We start from the raw sequence: 6,000 nt of genomic DNA, 5'->3' as shown, positions 1-6,000 counted from the left end.
GACACTCCTAGCACTTGGAAAGTCCCGAGGGTTTAGACGCTCCTTGCCGAGAACCAGGGACAGAGATCAATCAGATTCTTTAACACAGAACCCCTCCCCCACCTCTAAATCCTTAATCGTGTCCTCTAAATTTCTGTTGCTATGGAAATAGACCGGTCACGAGGACAGGCACTGTATTATTTCACTTACTTGATGTACCTAGAGCAGCCAGAATCACAGACACAAAAAGTAGAATGGTGGGTGCCAGGGCCTGGGGAGAGGGAGATTTGGGGAGTTATTTAACGATATAGAGTTTCAGTTTTGCAAGAAAAAAACCCCTGGCAATTCGTTGTTCAGCAATGTGACTATATTTAATGCTACTGAACTGCCCGCTTAAAAACGCTTAAGATGTAAAGTTTATGTTATGTGTAAATATTTTATACCACAATTAAAACTTTAAATACTTTTTTTTTGCTCAGTCATTAGCGTTCCACACATCTGTCTTTTCAGAATGAAAATCTTTAAATACTTTTAATGCATCCATTTCAAACTGCAAGTCAAGAGTTTTGAGGAATGTGTACAGTTGTGTAGCCACCATCACACCCGAGAGGAAACATTCCCACCGTCTCCTCCAGGCCCCGCCCACCCTGCCCCGCCCCCACGGTCGGCTTCCATCTCCGCTGGCTAGACGCGACTCTCCTCCTCAGGTGGCCTGGAAATGGAATCTCACCGTCTGTTGTCCCTTGAGCCCAGAGCTTTCTCTATGCATAACATCCTTGAGATTCATCCATACTGTTGTGTGTATCCATGGTTTCTCCTTTTCATGTTGACTCATCTTCCATCGCGTGGCCGGACCCCATCTCTGCACGTTCCCTGTGGACTCGCGTTTGCATTGTTTCCAGTGTCAGTTACGACGAATTAAAGTGCTGTGAACATTCTTGTACAGATCGTTCTTTTTATTCCCTCCCTCCCCAGAGATAAGTTTACCGGTCCAATTCCGTCCTAAGGAGGATCCTTATTGGTCTGGTAAGCTAACATCTTTTTGGTCTGAAGAAAGAAATGGATTTTAGGCAACGTAGCAAGAAACTTGAGGAAAGGTAGGTTAAGGCACAGAAAGCCGGGGAAACCAGAAATAAATCCAGATGTTCTGGGGAGGAGGAGAACCGTTTCCACCAGGGCTCCTGATTGGTGAAACACAGGCCGGCAGCTCAGGGGTGTGGGTGGAGTCCAGGAGGAGGTCCAAGTTCTGGAAAGTCCTCTGCCTTCATCAGTTACCACACCACCCGAGATCATTGAAACACGGACTTGCCCCAGTGGCCTATGCCAGCCCTCACTGCCTCAGACACTCTGCCAGCTGAGGTGTCCCTCTGCAGCGAGACAGGTGTGCCCAGAGGTGCCATGGCATCTCCGCTCGCCCGGGTCTGGGGAACACCACAGATATTCCTGTCCTCCTGGCCCACTGCAGCTGGCCAGCCTGGAGCCCTGGCAGCTGGCGCTGTGTCCCTGGGAGGCACTGAGGAAGCCGGTACCAAGCCCCCATGGTCGGAAGCACGCACGGCTCGGGTCACATACTGCCAGCCGGTGGGACACATTCGTGCGCTTGCCCCACGTGGTACGTGGTGTGGGGTACCATGTGGCCACACTCCTGCAGAACAGTCAGTGGGCAGGTCCCTGCCAAGCCTAGGCAGGCTCTCCTGCATGCCGCAAGGCATTGCCCGCCCCTCCTCCCCCCCAGTCCCATTTTGTCTTTGGCAACGCACACCAGGTGTTGGAGGCCTTTCTGGTCCTTGTCCCGCCGCATCTCCCTCTGCATCAGCTCCCACTTCTTACAGCAGCCCTTGTTGTTGACGAAGCGACAGCTAGGATCTCTTTCAGCCCAGTCAGACCGGGTCGGTCAAGTCAGACAGAGAAGCCCTCCAGCCCCGGACGGAGCCGTCTTCCAGTGGACCGACCTTGCTGATTTTCCTGAGCCTGGGCCAGGGGCACAGGAGTGGCTTGTGTGGGTGAAGAAGGGAGGCTGGGTGAGGGTGGAGGCCGTGTGCTGGAGGGAGGCTGGGTCCCAAAGGCCTGCTGCCCAGGGACATCCGGGAAGCGGTGGGGGCACGGGTCCTGCCTCCCTGGAGATGATGGGCTGCTGGCTAAGCTCCTCTCCCACCCCCCTACCCCTCACCCCCCACCCCCCCACCGCCACCCCCGTGGCTCATTTAGGTAGAGATGTCATGCAGGCGGAGCCCCACAGGTTCTTCCCCTTCATCTCCTGAGCTCCTCCTGCTGAAAGGTTGCTGGTCCGATGGATCTGGGGACAGAGAAGGCAGAGGCAGGGCCCATCCCCACTTGGCTGGAGCCGGTCATGCACAAACTTGCCTGACAGTCCAGGCAGCTCTGCTTCCTGGCCGTGCTTGTGGCATGGTCCCCCAGGCCTTGCACCTTGGTTCCCAGCCTTTGGGGACGGGAAGGAACTGTACCCAGGGCTGGAACAGACCTGCACCCTGGCACCAGGGGAGGTAGGGCCTCCTCAGGCTGTCCATCGGGGCAGGACTGGTTGCAGCAGGTGGCCCACCTCATTAAATCTGCAGCGGCTGCCTGCCCAGCCCCAATCTGGGAGGGGCCCCAGGGACCTAATTCAGGCCTGGGACGCCTCAGGCAGGGGGCTCCAGGCTCTGTGTGGCAGCGTGTGCAGGGCTGAGGAGTACCAGGGCATGGTCATGACACCCTCACTGGCTGCCCCAGAAAGTTGCCCCTCCCATCCAACCCCAGCCAGCAGGCCCTGCCCCTCCTGCCCCCCAAATCCCCCTACCTTGCACAGATCTTTATGGCTTTAAGTTTTCACTTCTCTTGGGTAAATACCTGGCAGTGGGTCAGAGAGCAGATGAGTGTTTAACATTTATAAGAAACTGCCAAACCAGTTTCCAAAGGGGTTGCACCACTTTGCGCCCCATCAGCAGTGCCTCGGGCTCTGGTTGCTCAGGAAGGACGTTGTGACCCAGGAGAGATTTCAGCCATTCTAGAGCAGGTGGAGGGGTTTCTCTAGAGATGAGCAGGAGGGAAGCAAATGAAGCTGCAAGCTGAAGCAGATAAAGGGGAAGGCAGGAAGCTGGGGCTAGCATGTGCCTGGTGCTGTGTGTTCTTATGGGGAGACTGGGGGACTTGGGAAACAGGAGTTGGGGGATCTCTGCTATGTGGAACTACAGCCCCCTGAACCAAGACCAAGGAGGAGGTTGGCGAGAGAAGCTAGAGAGGAGTGAGACCAGGTCTCCTGGGAGCGAGGAGCAATTTTGTTCATTCATTCATGCAATCCTTTTCCCATCCACAAACAGTTCTCGGGCGCTGATTAGCTTATTATAGGTCGGGCACTGCATTTGACGGAGGACAAGAGGTTAGGGTCTCTGGACGTGGAGGATTCTGAAAATCCTTAGGCTGAGTGGAAACAGCCATCCACAAACCAGTCTAGACTCTAGGCACCCACTTACATCAAGTTCTGGAACAGGCAAAACTCCTCTAGATGGGAAAACACATGGGCACAGTGCCTGTCTGGGAGCAGAGGCAGGGTGTCCTGGGAAGGGCCATGAGAGAACATTCTGGAGGCATGGAAGTGTTCTGTGATCTCGAGAGACATTTGAATTACAAGGCAAATGCATTTGTCAAAGCCCAGAGAAAACACTCTTGGGATTTGTGCACTTCATTCCATGCAGTTTCACTCAAAAGGAAAGGAGAGTAAAGAGCGTGGTAAACAAATATTGGACTTTGGTTCACGTTCTGCAGGCTGCAGTATTTCGGGGGAAGTGAGCTGGAAATCTGTAACTAAGCTTGAAATGCATAAAGAATAAGATGGATTTATTCTTTATGCATAAATCCATAATAAAGCACATAAGGACAATATTGACTGCAGAGTCTAAGGATGAGTGTTCCGTTTTCAAGCTCGACTCTCTGGATGCTTGAAGACGGTCATAGTGAAATGTTGGGGTTCAGGAAACTGATTGCTGCCTCCCGGTGGCTCAGAGTCTGGCAGGGGGAGGAGGAGGTGAGGAGGAGGGGTAGACGTTGCTGTGCCCATGCGGTGAGGTTGGAGGTGGAACTTTCTAGAAAAGAAACTTCCCCCGAAACTTCTAGCCTGAGGGTGAAGTGGTGGGGGAAGGAGGGTCTGCGTTGGAGACAGAGGGGGCTTTTGCTGGGAGGCCGGGGGTGCAGGCAGAAGCCCCTTCCAGCCGCCCTCTGCCTTTTCCCCAGTGGCTGTCCCCAACATCCTCCTGAGCGACCACATGACCACACTTTCTGGGGTTGAATCAGCAGGTCAGTGGTGGCCTTGAAGGCCAGCCAGGGCTTCCTGGACACACTGGTCCCACCCGTCACCCCCCTTTCGAAGGAAATGGCCTTGAGAAACAGTAACCTGTCTTTCCAAGCTTCCTCCTCCCTGCTCCCAATTCCAGGAAAACCCCGGGATCCCCAGGCGTCTGCCCAGGTTGGCAAGGTGTCTGGGGAAGCCCCCAGGGTGAGACAGGACACACTTGCCTCCAGCCCTGGACCGCCCCTTCCCCAACTTCTTCACTGCTCCCTCATCCCCTATCCCAGCCTCGCCTCTGCTGTGTCCCCAACCCACTCACAGATGGCTCACACGGGTGAATTTGGCAGGTGCTGTGAGAAAGCCCCAAGTCCAAAACTGGTGCTTGCCGCTTACTCTCAGAGTGAGCCCGGGCCTGTGATGCTGGCTCTCCGAGCCCCAGCTCTTGCATCTCTCAGGTGGGAATAATAACAACAGCAGCACGCACCTCCGAGAATATTGCGGTCGACTGAATAACAGCCCCCGAAGATGCCCAGTGCGCACCCTGGGTCCTGTGGACGTGTGGCTTTCCTTGGTAAAGGGGGCTTTGCAGGTGGGGTGAAGGTAAGGATCTGGAGATGGGAGGTTATGCGGGCAGGGGGCCATGTAGTCACAAGGGCCCTGTGGGAGGGAGGCGGGGGTCAGACTCAGAGAAGAAGACGTGACCACAGAAGCAGAGGCAGCAGAGACGGGAAGAAGCTGCGCTGCGGACTTGGGAGAGGGAGGAAGGGGCCACAGGCCGAGGGATGTGGCGCCTCCAGCAGCTGGGTCCTCCCCGCAGCCTCCAGAAGGACTAGCCCGGTGGCCACCCTGATGTCAGCCCAGCAGGACGGCGGTGGATGTCTGACCTCCAGAGCTGCGAGGCTATACGCTTGTGTTGTTTAAAGCCTCCAGGTCTCTGGTAACCAATTCAGTCACAGATATGATGCCTATAGAGCACCTATTGTGTGCCAAGCCCCCGAGCCATGAGCCCACAACCTGGTGGTGACCTAGGCACACTGACACACGGGGGGCAGGGGTCACAGAGACCATTAGAGGGATGACTGGGGAGCGAGGGGCCCCTTTAGCCGGGGTCCCTTCCCACAGAGAGAGGAGTCCTAGAGGATGAGCAAGGACTGGCGAAAGGGCTCAGCAATGGGGAAAGCCTGTGGCTGCGGCTGTAGCCGTAGCGAAGGGAGGACCATGTCTGCGGGGAGTGTGGGCCACATGGTGCCTTGCTGGCTGCAGGGTGCTGGGTGTCCCTCCATGGGCCTTGGCAGGGGTGAGGGTCCATGATGGGAGAGACAGGACAGCCGTGTGATCTGGGAAGGAGCGCTAATAACCCTCCCAGGTAGCGGGCACTTCTCTGCACGCGGCGTGGTGTGGAAGGCTGAATGCACAGACAGCCCACGTGGGAGAATCCAGCTGTTCCCCACTGTACAGCTGAGGAAACTGAAGCCTGAGCAGGACAAAGTCACCCTGCAGGGAAAGGGGGTGGAGCTGGGACTCTGCAACTTTCCCAACACCCAGTGGGGGACAGTGACCGGGTGTTTCCAGCGGGGGGGCAGCACCCCTCCTGTCCTGGTCCATGTGTCGCACCAGCTGGCAAAACAGCCCAGTGGGATGGGGCAGAAAAAACACCGCACAACCCTAGAGGGAAGTCCCTGAGGGGCTGGGGGCCTGGCTCCCTGAGGCTGGAGTCCCGGCTCTTTGGGTCCCTGAAA

The 6,000-nt window shown here is 56.0% G+C and overlaps 1 pseudogene; it reads right to left on the bottom strand.

Annotated features, from left to right (window-relative positions):
* Positions 1-700: 700 nt before the first annotated feature.
* On the bottom strand, positions 701-2,507 carry LOC150000377 (E3 ubiquitin-protein ligase rififylin pseudogene; annotated as a pseudogene).
* Positions 2,508-6,000: the final 3,493 nt, after the last annotated feature.

The sequence above is a fragment of the Furipterus horrens genome, unplaced genomic scaffold, assembly GCF_987537825.1.
Source record: "Furipterus horrens unplaced genomic scaffold, mFurHor1.1.pri manual_scaffold_10, whole genome shotgun sequence".
Classification (NCBI taxonomy): domain Eukaryota; kingdom Metazoa; phylum Chordata; class Mammalia; order Chiroptera; family Furipteridae; genus Furipterus; species Furipterus horrens.
Note: the sequence above shows the minus strand (reverse complement) of the source record. Positions and strands in the feature narration are given on the sequence as shown.